Below are 21,151 nucleotides of genomic sequence, written 5' to 3' on the forward strand. Positions count from 1 at the left end.
GATACCACAGAGAGCATGACTTGGCAAGAGCTAGGAATTATTCTTTAAAATACACACTGGTATTATCCATTCTAATTTTCATTCCATGAAGCCTGAAAAATTCCACGCCACCATCTTGACTGGAATGGTGGCTGGAATGGTGCAACAAATCATTCTTGGTTTTGCATTAAAGGGTGACTTGTAGAAGTATGCTGTTCTTTTGAGTTGCAGCTCTAAGGATGTGTGCTTTATTATGACATATCTCATAGTCTGTTCTTTCAGGAAAAGAGCCGCAGGAATTGTCTGTTCTGTTAATGTTAGCTGACAAAAGGTATTAAACTGGTGCTAGTTTCACCATTTGGAGTTGTTATAACTCTATTATAGATGATTGTTTGAATTATTACATTTCATTTTCAGAGAAAATATTTCATATAGTTGTTTGATGACAGATGTAGACCCCAATCTTGGTTTTCATTAAATCCATCTATAGTGCTAATATACCATACGTGACACTCAGCTTAAGTGGTATTTATAACATCACTGATTACTTTAACCTTCCTTTGCTGTCATACTTCAAACTCCAAGTAGCTAAAGCCACAGGCAGTGTTTTAGGTCTATGCTTTTATAGTTCAGATTTTAAAGGGTTTTTTTTTTTTTACTGTAGCTAACCTTCCAGCCAAATTCTATAAATATAAAAAACTTGCTTGAACCCCTAATTGCTGTAGCCTTTTTTTTTTTATAGAGCCCTATTTCAATTTATTTTAAAAAGACTGATCTGTTAAACATTGGAAGGAGTTTTTAATGTTTTTTTTTTTTTTTTAAATAGACCTTTTAAAAACAACTCATAGTATGTATATATAGAGAGATCTAGTCTTTGTGCATGCATGAATATGTGTATGTATAACAACTCCCATGAAAGTTACCTGTAAATGAAGTTTTTATATATGTGCTGTAAGATCGCGATCCTGAAGACATGCATTTGCTTAAAGTTAAGCATATATTTAAAAGCTTGCAAGATTGGGTCTAACTCCATAAAGGCTGATCAGGCAGTACTGTTTCTTTTTAGCAAATAGTCTTTTGAAATCACAAACAAATATTACACTCACATTCTCTAGTTCTCTGTTTGTATTTTAGTATTCTAACCAGATGCTAATGTGTGCGTGAACACAAACACACACTGCTAATGAATACGGTGTACACAAGACACTGATGGAAATATTGAAAATGGGTTAAAATCTTATTTTTAGCTTGTCGGAGGTGTACACAAAGCCTTCCATGTGGTTAAAATTCTTTCAGTTGTATCAGAACTCCACTCTTTGTTCACTCCATTAGCAAATCTCCATGAAGCAGCTTACCATAAACAGTGACTATGTTGCTAGTGTTCTGAGGCTCAGAAATACACTGTAAACACCTGCTTAGTGCCATTAACATGGACCTCTGTAGAATCCCCAAAATGTCTGACTACAAAGAACAAATCTCTGGAGAGGCTAAGGTTTATTTATCTGTAGCTATCAAATTCTGCCTGTGTTCAGTGCACAGAACTGCCACTTAGGTGGGGAGGGGGGGAGGTTGTGTAATTTAAAGGAGCAAAGTTTGAGTTGTTACCCACACTTCTGTGAGTGGTCTCAGTCTTGATGAGTATTTGCCAATAAGGTCCCCTTCTTCCATTAAGTTATTGTGTATTTGTAAGAGATTTCATGGATCCAACATAAAGAGCAGGAGGCAAAAAGGAACAGAGACTGTGTGAACATTATAGGACTTTGTCAAAAGAGCAAATTTCTCATATTATTTTCTTGAAATGCTAAATCTAGTAGAAAATACCACAAGGTATTTCTGGATGTATACATTTTTAAACACCATTGGGTCTGCTGCATTGAGGGACCTTCTCCTTCATTCACCAATTACTTACTTTTTTGGAATCTAAATGATTCTTCTGCACATTATTGGTGGATTCTTTCACAGACAGAAAAAGGGTAGCTTGCTCATCAGTAGATATATTGGCATTGGAAAAGGTGCAAAAAAGGGCAACAAAAATTATTAGGGGTTTGGAACAGGCCCCATAGAAAGAGAGATTAAAAAGACTGGTACTTTTCATCTTAGAAAAGAGGAGATTGGAGAGGCAGGGTGTGTGTGGATATGATAGAGGTTTATAAAATCATGACTGGTGTGGAGAAAGTGAATAAGTAAAAGTTATTTACTTGTGCCAATAACATAAGACCTAGGGGTCACCAAATGAAATAAATAGGCAGCAGATTTAAAACAAACAAAAGGAAGTTTTTTTTCCCACACAGTGCACATTTGGCCTGTGGAACTCTTTGCCAGAGGAGGTTGTGAAGACCAGGACTTGAACAGGGTTCAAGAAAGAACTAGATAAATTGGTGGAGGTTGGGTCCATCAATGGCTATTAGGCAGGAAGGGTAGGAATGGTGTCTCTGGCCTTTGTGAGAGACTGGGATGGCTGACAAGAGAGGGATTACCTGATGATTCCCTGTTCTGTTCACTCCCTCGGGAGCATCTGGCATTGGCCACTGCTGGAAGACAGGATACTGGGCTAGATGGACCTTTGGTCTGACCCAGTATGGTCATTCTTATGCTTAGTAGCAGAGCAGCATCAGCTCTCTGGGTTTTCCCCACACCTCCTGATCTCCCAAATGAAGCTATCAACCAGAGAAGTGCTGAGGGCCAGATTAGATTAGGCTCCTTTCAAGAAAGTGAGGCATTTTTATAAATCCCACTAGGGGCCTAACCATCTTTGCAAATTTGGCCTTGCAAGCTTTCATGCTAAAACCCCTCTATGGCTCATCTGAGAGAGGACCTATCCACATTAGGACATCAGTGAAGGGTCTCCCTGAAGATGTGAAGTGGAATCCTCCAAAGTCGACCCAGAATGGCCATGTACTAGTATTGCACTTCTGGGTGGAGTCAGAAGATTAGATACCTCTCGGGTACACCTGTGTAGCCGCATTGACTTTAGCTGTGATACACTGATTTGTTTTACACCTCTATGAGATGTATGTGGATTAATGAAAGCCAGATTTGAAGTTTCTTAGCTTCAGCTAATGGAGATAGCAGAAATGTCCAATTTTATTATATCGGGAAAATATTTTTATTAATGCTTGAAGAACTTAATAGCTTAACCCATTTCACTCAAAAATCATAATTTCACTCTTTAGTTGAGCATCAGCTTGGACAATGTTAGTCCAATAGGATCTTTGGTTTTTTTTTTGTTTTTAAGAAAGTGATAACTTAGGCTGTGTCTAGACTACATCCCTCTTTCGACAGAGGGATGTAAATTAGACACTTTGAAACTGCAAATAAAGCAGGGATTTAAATATCCCGAGCTTCATTTGAATAATCGTGTAATGGCGCTCTTTCGAACAAGTGCCATTTTGAAAGTAAAACTGTGGTCCAGACGTGGTTCTGTCGAAAACAGCACCACGACTGCACCGTGATTTTACTTTTGAAATGGCACTTGTTCGAAAGACCGCCACTATGTGATTATGCAAATGAAGTGCAGGATATTTAAATCCTGCTTCATTTGCAATTTTGAAGTGTCTAATTTACATCCCTCTGTCGAAGAGGGATGTGGCCTAAACACAGCCCTAGAAATGAGGATAAAACTGGAATTCATCTTTAACTTCAGTGGATGCAATTTTCATATTTTGTTATCTAGGTGCTTTATAGTCTGTACGCAAATCACATCATCCAGAGCTAAACTATAGGTGCCAGGTCACAATGTTTTTTCTCTTCTTTTTTAATACCTTTTATAGGGAAATCTCAAGGTCAGTAAAGCAGCAGATTGGAGAGTTGGCATGGTTTATTAGCTGACTGCAACTTCTTACTGACACCAGTTATATGACATATGAAACATTTATAGAGGTCATTTAGTGTTTATTGCAGTCATAGTACTGCTTCTGTGACACAGACTGGTAAAATTAGCTATGGAAGGTCTATTCTGTTATGCTGGCTTCTTGCAGCAACACTGTCATTGTGTGTCTGCCTGGAGCTTTTCCATTATTAATCCTATTTTTTTCCAGGGGTTTATAACTTTCAGCTGCAACTGGATACAATTTACCACACAGAGCTGGATTCACAGATTCTGTCTTGAGATAGTGTAATTTATGTGTTTCTCAGTTAGCCTGTCTCCTTGAACTACAGCAAGGAGGGGAGGGGGCAAGAGCAGTTGATCTCATCTATCCTTGAAGTTTCTACCCGGAAGAAGCAGTTTTAACATCTGTGCCAGGAGAGTTTCTATAAGATCCTTGTCATCTAAGCAAAATGTAGCACTTTAAAGACCAACAAGATGGTTTATTAGATGATGAGCTTTCGTGGGCCAGACCCACTTCCTCAGATCAAGCAGTGGAAGAAAATAGTCACAACCATATATACCAAAGGATACAATTTTAAAAAATGAGCACATATGAAAAGGACAAATCAATGTTCTGAAATGTGATTTGTCCTTTTCATATGTGCTCATTTTTTAAAATTGTATCCTTTGGTATATATGGTTGTGACTATTTTCTTCCACTACTTGATCTGAGGAAGTGGGTCTGGCCCACGAAAGCTCATCATCTAATAAACCATCTTGTTAGTCTTTAAAGTGCTACATAGTCCTGATTTTGCTTCAGCTACACCAGACTAACACGGCTACATTTCTATTACTTGTCATCTAAAGCTTCCAAAGAGGAGCACACTCATTCAGTGTGTCCCCTTGTCATGTTTTCTGTTTCAGCTTCTAGTGCCAGAGACTCCATAAAGTTCACTGGGGATTTTGCTATGGCTGTTGATTTTCCATGGAAGGTATTCAGATACAATGATGATGGGCAGCAGTAAAAAAACCCTGAGGCTAGTCAGCCCGTTAAAATTATTTTTCATCTTTATTTAATTTCTGACCAATGTTAAGTACACAGGTGTCTGTGAAAGAGGATGACTGTTGATGTGCTGTTTTTTCTTTACTTGCAAATCAGAATTCACTTGAAATTAGCCCACGAAGTCTTGGTTTTAGGGGAATATAAACATAAATCTTCATTATACTTCATTTTTGAAAGAGAAAATCTTGTTCATAGTGTTTGGTTGTGGAGTCTCTAGGCCAGATTTTAAGGCTCGATATTCAAAGAAGCAGTGCTGCTTGAACTCTAATGGAACTGACACTTGGGTCCAAGATTAAAATCAGATTGAACAATCATTTTGACCAGCCCAATTCAAGGGGGACCCTTCACCATAGGATTTGTACACACTCAGCTGCTGATTGCTGGCATAGCAGGAGATAGGAACATAGCTGGGAAACCCTGACAGTGTGTTGATCTATGCCTGCTGTTTAGGCCCTTAGGATCATTTACAGCTGACATAAATCAGAGCAGCCTGAACTCCTCTAACTGGTGGTCTGGCCCAGAGATGAAGTAAGCTAGTGGACCCCGGTGCGCTGCTCCGGCAAGAAGGAGCTGCTGGGCTGGGGCACTTTGCTGCAGGAGGAGACACAGAGCACTCCTAGCTGGGCTTCCTGCAGGCTGCCACACTAAGCAGCAAGCAGCCAGCCAGGTGAAAGGGGATGGAACTGCTGTGAGCCACGCCCAGGGCACCATTTAAGAAGGGTCCAGAGGCTGAAGTTTTCCCCTCCCCATGATTCATACCTGGATGCTGCTTGCTCTCTTTCCTCATTGTCAAGGAGCAAGGGGAAAGCACATGACTTGCTATATTCCTTTCCCTCTGGCGAGGCAGGGTAGGGTGCAGAGGAGCTGTGCATTTTCCTCTCACTCCCTGACAGTGACAGGAAGGGGAAAAACAAGCAGCGTCCAGTTATGAATCTTTGTCCGCCTGCCGTATACACACGTATACACTCAATCCCGTTCCCTGACTCCTGCATCCCTCCACACTCACCCCAACCCTCTGCCCTGAGACACCATGCCCACCCTGACTCCTGCACACTCACACATCCCAGTCCCCTGCCCTGACTCCTGCACCCCTCCACACACATCCCGACCCTCTGCTCTGAGCCACCATCCCAAACCCTGACTCCTTGTAGTGGCCAATTGCGGAAGAACTTTGTATGTGTTAGTTTAGGGGTGGTGAGGCCTGCATTCTTTCTCTTCTTTTCTCTTTTCCCTATATCTGACGAGCCAGAAGTCTTTGGGAACATATCCCACCTAAGATAAGTATTGTTGCCAGTATAGCAGGAGCAAGTATAAGATAATGGTAAAGGGGAAGAACACATAAACAGTTCTGTTTACCCTAACATACAGATCATGTAAATAGGGCCAAAGAACAAGAAGAGCCAGATCAGAACCAGATCGATAACTAACAGCTAAGCTCTACATCAGCACTAATGAGTAATCCCTGGAAATTTCCAAACTGCCAAACAAGGCAGGAAAACTGTATTTAAGGCTGCCTTAAATCAGACCTAACCGATGGGCTTTGGGTACCAGCGCCTTGGAAGCTGAGACAACCTCCCACTTTGTCCACAGCCTACTCAGGGTCCCAGGTTTCCAGGAAGGGACGTAAGATATGCCGCTTCTTTGTTATGTTGTTCTTCCATTTATGGGGCACAGCTGTTAGCTGTCAGGAAATAAACTGCTTGGGTGCATCTAGACTGGCAGTCACTTTTGCGCAAAATCTTGCCAGCTGTTTACACTGGCCGCTTGAATTTGTGCAAGAGCACTGACTTTGTAATGTACAAAATCAGTGTTTCTTGCGCAAATACTTTCACGCTCCCGCTCGGGGAAAAAGCCCTCTTGCGCAAGAATACTTGTGCAAGAGGGCCAGTGTAGACTGGGAAGAACTGTTTTGTGCAAAAAAGCCCCGATGGCTAAAATGGCGATCGGGGCTTTCTTGCGCAAAATCGCATCTAGACTGAACGTGGATGCTTTTGCGCAAAAGCACTTTTTGCGCAAAAGCATCCGTGCCAATCTAGACGCGCTTTTGTGGAAATACTTTTAATGGAAAAACTTTTCTGTTAAAAGTATTTCCGCAAAATCATGCCAGTCTAGACGCAGTCCTTGTGTTTGACAGATACCTGTGTGGCGTATTTTGTACTTTGGGAATCCAGTGTCGGACCTTAGACTTACTCTGGCTGGCTATAGTCTTGTACCTTTCACACTCCCCATCCCCTATCCAGAGCCCCCCACACCTTCACAGTCACCAACTCTCTGCTTTGAGACCACCAACCTTCACCCCACACTTAAATTTCATACAAGTACTGTTGTATCACAACCACCCCCTCCCATGCATCTGCCCCAAGGAGGGACCCCTGGCGGGGGTAAGGGGGGCAAAGTGGTGTTACGATAGTACCTGTACAAAATTGAAGATACTTTCACCTATGGACAGACCTCACATGAAGTAGACTCAGGACCAGAGGAGCATAATGCCAGCTTTACACTTCCCATACATTATAGGTAGTGCAGCTGGATCCTAGAATATGACCCACTGTGACTCTAAATCAAAATGGGCTAACTCACAGTCAGATAAACATGATTTTAAATCCTACATGCATCTAGCAATAAAAAGAGATGTATGATGGGAATGGTTTTCATCAGCATGTTGTCACCATAAACAATGAGATAGAAACTGACCATAAAGCCTTAGAAGCAATTGTTTGTTTGTTTTTAAGCCTTTGAATGGAACAGACTTCAGAATACAAAGATTGTTGTTGAGATTACAAAAGGTACCAGGCATGTGTCAAGTCAAACTTTAGTTGAGGAAGATTAAAATCACATTTACCAGCAAACTAAGAAAAACAACAACAAATGGTCTGGTAGCACTTTATAGACTAACAAAACAAGACTCATGGTATGTTGTACAGAAGCATAATAAATATACTCACTGTAAAAACCAACAAATTCCAGCTAATCAAACTGCAAGAACATGGATTGTTTTGAGGATGCAGAATGGCAAGTCCTGAAACAGGATACTTGAGGGATGGAGGAGGGAAGAGAACTCATCCTGAGCTCATCTTTCTCTTTCCTGTGTGGGTGGAGCAGTTTCTGGGAGTTACTGAGATAGGTAACATTTTCAAACATGTGCGTTTTGACTTTTGTGGGTGTGTGCAGTAAAACTGGCCAAATATTTTCCAATGCAAGGTTTTCTGTTAGAAAAAGGTCTTTTGTTGACATCAAAATTTTCCATGGGAATGTGTAACTTTTTTGACAATTTTTCTTTAAAAGAATGGAAGCAAAGCATTTCAGTAAGGTTAAATATGTTCGTTTTTTTACCATTATTAGAACAGAATATTTTGAGTGTTCATTTCAAAATGATTTTTCATTTTGAAATTTATATTTTTTTTAAAATTATTAATGAAGTTCAGCATTTCAATTTCACTGAAATGGAATAATTTGATGCAATTGTTTTTCAAAACAAATTTTGATGGGGAATTTTGACTTTTTTAGGGTTTTTTTTGGTCCTGATTCAGAAAGAAAACAAGCTTCAAAATTATGCATTTTCCAGCAAAATGGAAATTCTGTTTCTGTCTTGTCTAACGTTCATTACCTTTGAACAATTCAGCCACCTACATAAGTTAAAAATGGATTGTAAGAGTTTAAAAGTTGATTCAAAAATATGGCCAAAAATTTCAGAGAGAATCCCAATAATTTCAAACACCAGAAGAAAGGAAATGATATGTTGCATTTGCCAAAGACACTTTTGTATAAAAGAACCGTAGAAACTTTTTGCTGATTTGGTATGTACACCTATTGCTGATATGTTTTTGAAATGTTTAATGTGAGAAATATAGTGACCATAAGAGCCATTTCAATTATTACATCCTTACCAAGTACCAGTAAAAACTTTACAAAATGCATCCCCTTACCTTTACTTGAAGGTAAAAACAATCTTTAATATGTATTTGACTGACAGGCTAATTGAAGCTGAATCCTCCACTAAATAATCTTAGTTATTAATCTTCTAATCTAAAATCACAAGGAAGAGCATCCAAGATCAAGTCCACAGAATAATAGCATTCCCAGAGCATAGTTCTGGGCAGTAACTGTATTTTCCTGATGATGCTCTCAAGTTGTGTTCCACAGAGCTCCATCTGGCCTCCCTCTCTCTCTCAATGTGTACAAGAAGTCAATGGAAGGACTAGTGAACAGAAAAATGAGCTGCAGTATAAATTACAAGTCCAGAAAGCTTTTGCCATAATAAAATTGTTAATCTTTAAAGTGGCACCGGATTCTTCCTTGTGTCTACACTGACATTGACACCCAAATTTATCCTATGATGCAGCTACTGCAACTGAGCATTTTGCCCTCTGCATGGAAGAGATTAAGGCCTGGATTAAGGCAATCTGGTTTCAGGTTCACAATCTAGATATGAGAGAAGCGACGTTAATTGCTTGAAGGAAGGTTTCTGTCTTCTCCTTAGAAAGAGGAGGCCTTTGCTCTGTGACTTACATTTATAATTTGTACTTGGGTACAACCCTCACTGGGTCACACCTTAAATCCATTCCCAGACAAGGGCATGGCTCTAGTTCGGTAATATTCCCCACTAGAAGCATGGGGCATCAAGAGGCCTGCAATGTATATTGGTTGCCTTTTTATTTCTGAATACACTTTAAACTGTAAATTCTGATCTCTAAAACCTTAAGGCTACATCTACAGTGCCCTGCACTTCAGACTAAGAGGGCACAAATTACAGAGCACACCCAAGTGCTGCATTGTAACTCCCCCATGTCGGTCTGGCAGACATGAACTAAAAGGGTCCTATAGTGATAGAAATGTAGCCGTGTTAGTCTGGTGTAGCTGAAGCAAAATACAGGACTATGTAGCACTTTAAAGACTAACAAGATGGTTTATTAGATGAGATAGTTTATTAGATTACTCTATCACTCTAGTTATCTTACCCATTACAAAGATAGCTTCCCCAATTATCACCTCTAATATCATTAGCTCACAGACATTTACCTTCCTTCTGTTCTGAAATTTGGTTTGTCCTTTTCATATGTGTTCATTTTTTTAAATTGTATCCTTTGGTATATATGGTTGTGACTATTTTCTTCCACTACTTGATCTGAGGAAGTGAGTCTGGCCCACGAAAGCTCATCATCTAATAAACCATCTTGTTAGTCTTTAAAGTGCTACATAGTCCTGTATTTTGCTAAAAGGGTCCTAGTCTGCCTTAACGTAACCATGTTTGAAGAAGACTCCATTAATGCAACTAGGGACCTTTTTGTTCCCACCTGCCGTGTTATTTCAACGCACTTTGCAGTTCCCTGCTATTTACACCTTCAGAGTCTTAACTGTGGGGCATCTCAGACAAGCCCTAAATCACTTGCCCTGCTTGCCAGAGAGATGCCTCGATACTGTGTGAAATTGCCACAGTTGTTTTCAGTGGAGGCATTTGAGTTTGAATACTTTGAATTAGTGTAATACTGACAGGTGGACTTGAGTCTGGGACCTTTGGATCTTAGTGTGTGAGCCTCTACCGCATGAGCTAAAAGCCAGCTGGCTCAGATAAGGCTGTAAACCAGACTTATTATTCGCTCTGTAAGTGGTCTTAGTGCCACTAGATGGGACAGTACATCACACCCAGCAGGTGTGTGGGTTTCATTAGCAGAGTGCACAGGACCATCCTGAGGGGAGGTGCAGAACCTGGGGCAACCTCTCCCCCCTTCTGCAGGCCCCACCCCTTCCCTTCCACAAACCTTACTTTGCTCACCCCTACCCCTGGACAATGCAGCCTGGAGAACTACAGGCGACATGGGGCCTGACACTGCAGCAGCAGGGATTGCTCCTTCCCCATGGTGGTGGGAGCCAGAGCCTGTTCTACCCCACCACACTGTCCTTCCAGCCCACTGTGCCCCTCGTATCTGTGGTGGCAGGAAGCAGAACTCCCTGAGGCTGGGGCCCTCTGCTTCCTGTCGCTGCTAAGAAGCCAAGTGCAGTGGTCTGGGCGTGTGTGGCAGGGTGAAGCAGAGCAGGCTGCTCCTGCTCCCGCTGCCACGGTAAGTGCTGGTGGGGAGGAACCCTCCTGCTACCATGCCAGGCCCCCAACTCCAGGTAATCCCTTGAATCCCATCCATAGGAAGGTTGGGGCAGCCACCGTGAAGACCCCAAAAGCGTTGGGCTTGGGGTGGCTGCCCTGAACTGAAAGCAGGCAGCAAGGCATTTTTTGTGGAAAGCCTTTGCCATTCAATCCCTATAGCTTGGTCTAAAATACCCTGCTGCTCTCCAGGCCATGCTGAAAATCCCATGTTGTAACCAGCACTTAGTAGCACCTGTGAAGTAATGTGTGTTTGCTAGCTCCCACCAAGATGAAAAGCTACACAGATCAATAACAATAGAGTTGTGTGCAGGGCCGGCCCGAGCCATTTTGACGCTCCGGGCCCGGGCGCACGGCGCTGCCCCCGGGTGCACAGCGCATGCGCAAGCCCACCTCCACACGGTGCGTGGGCCCGCCCCCACACGGTGCCTGGGCCCGCCCCCACACGGTGCCTGGGCCCGCCCCCAGGGAGCATGGCGCATGCACAGCCTGGCCCGGCCACTGTGGGGGGAAGGGCACTGCTGGCCGGCATGGGGGAAAGGGTGCTGTTGGCCAGCGCAGTGGGGCCGGCACTGCGGGAGTCGGGCACGTGGCACCTGATGGCAACTACAAGGGACTCCACGCGCTCCTTACAGTTGCCATCAGGTGCCCCCCATCGGTTGGCGCCCTGGGCAGCAGCCCAGCTTGCCCACCCTTCAGTCCGGCCCTGGTTGTGTGGCACCTTACAGACTAACAGATTTAAAGTTTATGTCCTAATAAATCTGTTAGTTTTTTAGGTGCCACAGGACAGCTCCTTGTTTTTTGCAGATACAGACTAACATGGCTACCCCTCATTCTTTACGCAGACCAATGTTTTGTTATGTGAGTGTAAGAGCTCCCCCTCATGTGTCAGTGCTACTTATGTAAATAGAAACATTTCCAACCAAAAAGGGCCCCAAACTGCAACCTTCCTTGGTAAAGCATCAGCCTGATGTCATCATGCATGACACTTCTCTGATACTAGTTAAATAAAGGCATTTTCACAATCCCTGCTGCAAAAATAGACCGTGGTGATATTTAGACCTTACATGGCCATTCTAAGTGGTCCTTAAAATTGTTTCTAAATCAGTGTTTTAAAAAGATTTCTTAAAATTAATTTCCCAGTACATCAAGGTCAGTGCATAGGATTATTAAAGAAAAAATAAAGAAGGCAACTAATTAATCTTCTGGCAATGTTATTTTATGCAATTACTTATTTTACTCTTTAGCATCAATCAATTCTTTGAAGTACTTTCATTAACATACCACTAAGTTATTTACCGAGGCCCACAAAAATATCATCATCCGTTTAGAAGCTTCAGGGGGTAACCAAATTAGTCTGTTACAGAAAAAACAACAAATGGTCTGGTAGCACTTTATAGACTAACGAAACATGTAGATGGTATCATGAGCTTTCGTGGGCACAGCCCACTTCTTCAGATGACCGGAATTATGAGTTGGTACATTCTCCAGATACTTAATGATGCTCTGTCTCCCACCCCCCTCCCTTTTTCTTTCTCTCCCCTCTTCTATTTATTTTGAGTTTTCATATCCCCAACTCATAACTCCAATCATCTGAAGAAGTGGGCTGTGCCTATGAAAGCTCATGATACCATCTACATGTTTCATTAGTCTATAAAGTGCTACCAGACCATTTGTTGTATCATCAGTTTAGATTATCTGCTTGCTAGGTCTTCATATTTACATTCTATGAAATATTTCAGGATCTGAATATTTATACTAAACTGTAATTGTTGAAAATAAGCATTTCTAAACATATTTAATATGCAATTTTTTTGACTCTGTCAAACTTTAGCCACCTGAAGCAAAGCAAGACATTTAGACCTGGCGTACAATAGAAAATGATGCTGTAATTGCATTCAGAGAACACACTGCTTTTATTCAAATTATCCCTATGAAAAATCTACACCCCGACCTGTGCAGTTAAGCTTTCCTAAGTCCCTGTGCAGACAGTGCTAAGTTGATAGAAGAATTTTTCTATCAGCTATTACCTCAGTGGGAAATGGATTGCCTATGCTGTCATGAGAATCCCTTCTGTTGTCACAGGTATTGTCTCTACACTGAAGTGCTACAGCAGTGCTGCTATGGTGTGTTAAGTGTAGATAATCCCTGAGTTTTGAAAAATCACAAGTCCCTTTTTCTTTTCATTTGGGTATCTGATAAATCTTTGCTAAAATTAGTATTCAGATCCACAGGTTCCATGCAAATGGGAGCAGCATCATTTGTCTTTCTCTCACAGTTAACCCACTCTATTCCTCAATCTATTTCATAGAACAGTGAAATTAATGTTTACTGTTTCTGTAAAAGTCATCATACAATTGCATACAAGAAACACTCCTACTCCCTGTAGCATGTGTGTTCATGCTTATTCCCTGCCAGTTTGATTTTAATGCACAAAGGGAATGGTGATACGTAAAACTCTTGGGAAAATAGTGAACTATTATCCATAATTTCTTTGTTGTCATAGTTTATCTGCAATTTTGTTTATATCTGTAATCTTGTGTGTACTTATTTTAACTAGCCAAAAATGTTCTTATTCTTAATTGCCTAAGACAGATTTTTTCTTATCTTGTCCTATAGTAAATATGAGAAGAATATTTTTTGCTAAGCATTGACAATATGTTCAGCGCTGGTAAACACACAGAGACAGACAGTCTGAAGAGCACATAATATCTCTTTTTGTGATTGCACTCAGAAAACACACTACTTTTATTCAAATGCTTTGTTATTATGTGCTTTAAGTGCATCAGTTTAGTAGTGATGTTAGGTTCTGAGTGCCGTTCATTATTATTAAATTTAGTTTTGCATTTGTATCTAAACTGGAAGATTAGGAGTAAGGCTGGCTAGAACATCGTTTTGTAAAAAAAATGGGAGCTTGATATTTGCATTCATTCCAATGTGGAGCAAAACTAAGACCCTTTGAAATTTTTTCATGGAAAAAAACCAAGGAATGATACACAAAAAAATGAGGAAAAAAAGCCAAGGGGGTGTGTCTATACTGCAAAGTTTTTCTGGAAGAATGGCAGTTTTTCCGGAAAAACTACACTTACGTACATACTGTAAATTGCATTCTTTTGACAGAAAGTCAAAAGAACGCAGGGGTTTTTCCAACAGCGGTAAACCTCTTTCTATGAGGAAGAAGCCTTTTTCTGAAAGAGCTCTTTTGGAAAAAGGTATGTGAGAGAATGGGGAAGTTTTTTTTTTTTTTTTTTTTTTAAAGAAGAGGCTTCCAGGAAAAAGCACAGGTGCCCTGTGGCCATTCTGTCCATAGTAATCACAACTTAAATGCGAGATAGCATCCAATGAATGTGGACGCTATCTTTCAAAAATGCAGATTGCTTTTTTGATGTGCTTCAGCTGTGTGGATGCTGTCTTTGGAAATAAGTTTTTCCAGAAGATCTCTTCCAGAAAAGCTTCTTCTGAAAGAAGCCTGCAGTCTAGAGGGGTAGCCAGGGTCTTGGACTTTGATCGAGAATGTCCTTGCCCTCTAGTTATTAGTTGTTCTGCTGTATAGTGTTGTATGCTTTCTCTCATTCTCTCTTCTCAAACCCAGCCCCTCCTCCAATTACCATGACTCTGAGAACATTCTGATGACATTTTTGTGAAAACCAATCAGTGTTGTCAGAACTGAAATTCCATGGAAATGGCGACTCTTGACAGAGAAAAACTTTAATCAAATATTTTTAGTCCAGCTGTTACTGAGAGTAGACTGATCTATTAACTTCCAGTGGTGCCACCACACTATTACCAGTTGCACTATTGTGGTGATACATGTTTCATTGTTTTATATGGAATTGCGAAACTTTGAGAGAGTCTGTCTACAAAAATCAATGACTTGATTAACCTGCCCCATGTAACAGCATGCATGTTCTCAGGCCACCTTCCTCTAAGTGTATGTAACTATCACCACATAGATTTGAACCTGGGACCTCTGAAACTTAGTATAGGAACCGCTACAGGTTGAGCCAGCTCATGCTGTAGATGGCTTTTGATCTTATCTGGTGCTGTGGTCTAAGTGCCACTGCATGAGACAGTGAACCCCACTAGAGGTGTGGGTTACATGTGCACTTAGTGATGCATGCTTTAGACACAGCTAGAAAAATGACATTTGATGGAGATTGTCAGCTCTTCAGGGCAATGACTGTCTCTTACTATGCATGAATACAGGGCCTAGCTGGAGCTGGGGTAGGTAAGCATCTGTGATGTCATATGCAGCTCATGATCCAGCTTTTAACCCAAAAGTTTGCAGTAAAAGGATAGGCTGCTTTGTATATTACCTATCCTTGCTTTAGTTCTTTGGACTTCTCTTCTCTCAACTGAAGCAGACTGTTCCTTCAGTGTGCTCCAGAATTGACTGTTTATATGGAACTGTGACAACTCATTGGCTTGATAGATACTTGTGGTATCCTCAGCTAGGAGCTGCAGCAGCTTCTCAGCAAATACTGTTAATATCATGGGATCCATTCTCAGACATCAGGGCCGCTCCCAGTGACATGCACTCTCTGGACTTTGATGCCTTTGGTGCTGTATTGTGCAGTAGTGAATCTGAGTTCAGTGGGTGCATGAGTGTGGAAATGGTGCCGCGCATTTACTGACATCACAGGACTGAGAATTGAACCTGAGTGTTCAGGGAAAAAGGCATCAATTTATTCTTCTTGATAAGCTACTGAATAATTATAGAGGTCCCTTCTTTGTGAGAGGAGAGTCTTGATTTTAGTTCTTGCTCAGCAATGCAATTTGCTTGGAAGTTCTCTGCAAAATTTCAGCTAATTCAGCTGGGTTTAACTTTCACCAGTTTTATACCTGTACTACTCCAATGACTTCATTGGAAATACTCCTGATTTAGGCCCTGATCCTGCAATGAGAGATCCCTCTTTTATACAAAACTTCATTGGCCCTCGGTGTAGGGGTCCAGCCATGTGATGCACCTTATAATGGTGCAAAAGGAAAATTGGGTCCCCTGGACTTGGTTCTGCCCTCAAGCAGACAGGTGCAACTCCCGTTAAGGTTAGTTTAACTGAGGGCAGATGCATAGATTTTAAGCCAGAAGGGACCACTATGCTAACATCTGACCTCCTTCATATCCCAGGCTATAGAACCTCAGTCTGTGATTTGTAGACCTGGGGGCTACGTCTACACTGGCCCCTTTTCCGGAAGGGGCATGTAAATTTCACTAGTCGTCGTAGGGAAATCCGCGGGGGATTTAAATATCCCCCGCGGCATTTAAATAAAAATGTCCGCCGCTTTTTTCCGGCTTTTAAAAAAGCCGGAAAAGAGCGTCTAGACTGGCCCCGATCCTCCGGAAAAAGTGCCCTTTTCCGGAGGCTCTTATTCTTATTCTAACCCCCGCGGATTTCCCTACGACGACTAGTGAAATTTACATGCCCCTTCCGGAAAAGGGGCCAGTGTAGACGTAGCCGGGATGTTTTGCTGTTGGAAATTGCTGATTTGTCAAATCAGCATTTTTTAAGCCCTGATTCCCAAGCTCTGAAGTTCCCAGGCCTTTACGTAGCTTTCATGGGATTCTTGGCTCTGGTGCAGCCCACCAGATGGACTTCCCTTTAGCCTGAAACTCCAGGGTTTCTATGGTTCCAGGGTAGTCTCCCAAGTGGACTGCCCCCGACTGGGCCTTCATTCCTTTTTTTTTTTTTTTTGCAGCAAATTGCAAAATATTGAAAACCTCTGCAAAACAAAACTACCTTTCACCACACTGCTGTACGAATTTCAGCATCAACCTAATAATGTGAGCTTGAGCAAGGGAGGGATGTTACTTTCAGAAAGGTATCTCCTCTTGATTTAAAGACTTCAAGGAACTGAGAAGCCCCCACATCATAGGTGACTCATGGTAGCATTTGGATGAGGCACAGGAAGGTGGCGCATCTCCCAAAATTGTAATTGCTAATTGGGGTGCCCCCTCATGCTCCTTCTCTGTTCCTCTGGGTGGCCCTCTCTGCACCCCCTCTCTCACGGGTACCAGTCGCCTATGCCCCACATTCCTATGTAAGTTGTTCCACTATCATCTCTATTAAAAAATTGTATATTATCATAGTCTGATTTGTCTTCCAGCTATTAGATCTTGTTCCTTTTTCTGATATGCCAAAGAGCCATTTACTATCAAAAATCTTTTCCCCGTGTAGGTACTTGTAGATTGTAATCACGTCACCTCTTAACTTGTTCTAGGATAAATAAAACAGACTGAACTTCTTAAGTCTCTTAATATAAGGAATATTTTCCAGACCTTGAATCATACTTGTAATTTTTTCTTAACCCTCTCCAATTTCTAACATTCTTTTTGAAGCAGGACACCAGAACTGGGCAGTTTTTGAGGTATAAGTGGTTATACCACTTCTACCCCCCCCCCCACTTGTATCTGATATTCTTTGCATTTACATCCAGGTATTGCATTTGCCCTTTTATCTACAGACAACATAGTGCTTGGAGCTCTTGTTTAGATGGCTATCTGCTATTACTTCTAAGTATGTTTCAGTATCCCAGCATTCCTAATTTCATAGTCTAAGGTCTTAATATTGCTGATTTATTCGTAACTCCCAAGTAATTCTGAGGGTGTGTTTTACTATTAAGTGCAATTGAATTGGCAATATAATGGCATCTATTGTAGCCCAAATAATTCTATGTCTTACCTTGTATTTTGGGATTTTATTCAGCATTTGGGATACAATATTATCATTACACATTGTAAATATGCTTTACTGAAAGGAAAACCTGGCATGGCACTTCACTGCCTTAGCTTTTTCAGCATACCATTACTCATGTGGAAATGGCACAGGGTCTCGGTGCTGGATGGGTTCAGCCCCCAGAGGTGTCATTTGTACCTCCACACAGGAATGGTGAAATGTACACTGTCTCCTCTCTGTCTGTCTCTCTCCTCTCTACTTTCCTTCATAATTGCAGGGTCCAGCCTGCTTCTCTAGTTTATTTTTACAGCTCCTCTGTGATGAATGCATCTATTAAAAGGGACATGTTAAAAGCCTAGTCAGGGCACTTTTTTGGCTGTAGTTCTCATCAGCTGTAGAAATTGTCTTGAAGCAATGCAGGGAAATTTCCAAGGTGACCTACTACAAATGGAAATCAAAGTTAAATATCAGCAAGTATTGTTTTTAACTGGAAAACTGGGTTGTGATGGTGACATGATCTTGAAAATGAATTCAGCTCTATATTTCTGAGCCACTCCACTAAATTTAGCTGATGCAGTTTACATTGCATAACAGTTATTCTGAAATCAGTCTTGCATAGATTCCAAACAAAGGAAGCAATGGCAAGTCAGAATCTTAATCTAGTTCTTTCATGGCAGCTCTATGTTAAACAGATTGCAGAACATCTTATAGATTAAGTAGAATATAGAGTTATATGGGTCTGTGTACATCTCTCACTGGAAAGAGTTGATCCGACCAGGAAAAAACCCTCGAGAACAGATTAGAGGTATTATTTGACTGGCTCTTAGTTTTCATAGTAGCATAGAATTATCTAGATTAATGGGGACTGGACTTACATTGTTGATGGGGAATACATGTTTTCTAGATCAAGATCAAGCGAGCTTTTGCCCTTCTGCTCCACGGGAGGTTTCTGTCCTCCCTGAGCTCGCCTTAGGACACCTGCGTTACGGTTTGACAGGTGTACCGCCCCAGTCAAACTCCCCACCTGACACTGTCCCCGGAGCGGGTCGCGCCCGGCACGCGCCGGGCGCTTGGAGCCAGAAGCGAGAGCCCCTCGGGGCTCGCCCCCCCGCCTCACCGGGTAAGTGAAAAAACGATAAGATGTTTTCTAGATGTTCAGCAAAAGCCTCTAGTGCATGCTTTCTAATGTGTGGAGAATTTTTAGGTGAGAAAGCAGAGAATAACACTTCCCAGAATTTGTGAATAATATTAGTGAGTCAAACCTCTAGAAAGCTCTACTACGTTAAGCTGCTCGAATTTCTTTAGTGTATAGAATCTTCTAGGTTCCAGTGACCAATATTTCAAAATATTTCTGACCAAACCAAGAATCAAGAACCTTTCTCCCCCTACCCAGGAGATTCTTCTATGCCAATTTCAATTCTCTCGCAGTTCTATCCTCATATTCCACCATCACCTCAAGATGATCAGAAAAGCAAGAGATCTTTAGAGGAGATTCTCCTTGTCCCACCTCATGAAAAGCAGGAGAGTGGATTTTAATATTGCTTGTTTTTTCACTTTTGCATTTAATCTTTCAATACAAGGAATTATGGGGATCATATAGATTCCCTTTCAAAACAATTTAACTTTTAGAATCTCTTTACTGATGGTGTGAAACAGGGATAGATGTTCTTATAGGTTGCCTTTGAAGATTGCATATACTTGAGATTATTTGTTGGGTAATATTAGTGTATTTATATTTAGCAGCACAGTCCAAGACACAAAAAAGATGAATGTTTAACTTTTCCCAGAAATCCCATTCATGTTGCTCATTCAGAGTATGTCTATACTACAGAACAATGAGAAGTCATGTGGCACCTTATAGACTAAAAGATGTATCGGCGCATAAGCTTTTGTGGGCAAAGACCCACTTCATCAGAAGCAAGTGGGTCTTTGCCCACGAAAGCGTATTCTCCAATACATCTGTTAATCTAAAAGGTGCGACAGGACTTTTATTGTTCTTGCAGATTCAGGCTTATATGGCTACCCCTCTGATACTCTACACTACAGAGTTTTTTTCAGAAAAACGGCCGTTGCTTGGATCACAAATAAGGCTCTGTCATCTAGTGTTGCCAACTCTCATGATTTTGTCTTTAAGATGGGGGTGGGTAGAAGAGGTGAGCGTGCATATATGTGTGTGGTTTCTGATACCAATAGATGCTCAATGTTGACTAGCTGGAAAAGTTTCTTCAGAATCTTAAATGAGAGAAGAATATTGAGAAATCAGACTCTACAAAGAGTTGATTGAACTGTGTGCTTAAACACTATGGGGCAGATACACATTTTTCCCTCTGACCTCAGTAATAGTTAGTGGAACATGTGGGGATACACAGTATCCTAGCAAATGACATGATTATAATCTCATCTTCACAGGAAGAGTGTAATCAGATTCTGAGAGAGGCAATAGAGACAGCTGACAGTCTCTCTTTTCTCCTTCCCACTGGAGTGATGCTGAACAGCTGAGACATCCACCCACCTCCCTATCTACATCCTGGAAGCAGGTCAAGTCAAAGCACAGCTCAAAGAACTGTCATTGGTCTGGACCTTGCCACTCTGCACAATTTTGCCCTAGGCTGAGGACATAGGACTTACTTGCAGGTCAGCCCTAGCCTTCTGAAGGAGAACTCCCAGAGGCCTGTGAATGACAAACTCAGGAAATTCGTAGCTCTACACTTGCTAGGTTTGTTATTCATGTTTAGTAACACAGAGAGACATGTGTGCTTTTGAATTCTTTTGCAGGAAGGGGGCTGAGTGCACCTAATGCCTGCTACACACGAGCCACTACTGGTTTTCTCCTCAAAACATCCAGTTCATCAAAAAGGAAAAATTGCATTTATAGGACTGTGTTGGAAAGTCTTGGTCAGCTCTGCACTAAATCTACAAAATCTCAGCAACTCTCTTTTAAGTGCAGCAAATTAAAAAAATAAGTTGGAGAAAGCCTATGATAGGTTAGAGCTCAGTGTAGTATTAAAAATTTCATGGGCACCTAGTCAAGTACAGTGACAATTCTGAACCAAGCAGCAAGAAACCAGGCAGACAAGAAACATACCAAAAACCAAACCACCCCAAGGCAGATGTTGCTTCAAAATAGCAATGATGCTACATCTCATAGTTGTGCCCTTTGGTACATTTCCTTTATGGTTTCAGGTCTTTACCAATTATATGCTGTCAGGGGGGTTGCATGAGGGGAAGAAACAGAGGACAGGTTGTGCCATTTGTTTTAGTTCTGAGGTAAACTGTGAGGAGTGAGAAGTCTAATGGCCTGCAGAGGCGTGAAACATTTGATAAATATTTCCCTTTGAGAGTTTCCCTCCTCCCCAAAGGAGGCCACATATAGGGAGGGCACATGCATGAACTTGTGGCAACAGATGTCTAGTTTGCTAGGACATGCGATGTTTGACTGAGTGATCTATAAAAAGAGTTAGCATGAAGCTGCAGAGTAAACTTCAGTGTCTGCTATAAACAAATCTCACCAAAGTGCTTGTAATTGCTTT

General features: G+C 41.5%; 1 protein-coding gene across 1 annotated transcript in view; it reads left to right on the plus strand.

Annotated features, from left to right (window-relative positions):
* LRRC2 (leucine rich repeat containing 2) overlaps nucleotides 1-21,151 on the plus strand; it is a 361,338-nt gene that overhangs the window by 183,844 nt on the left and 156,343 nt on the right. The gene's annotated exons all lie outside the window — the stretch shown is intronic.

This window comes from Pelodiscus sinensis, chromosome 6, assembly GCF_049634645.1.
Source record: "Pelodiscus sinensis isolate JC-2024 chromosome 6, ASM4963464v1, whole genome shotgun sequence".
NCBI lineage: Eukaryota > Metazoa > Chordata > Testudines > Trionychidae > Pelodiscus > Pelodiscus sinensis.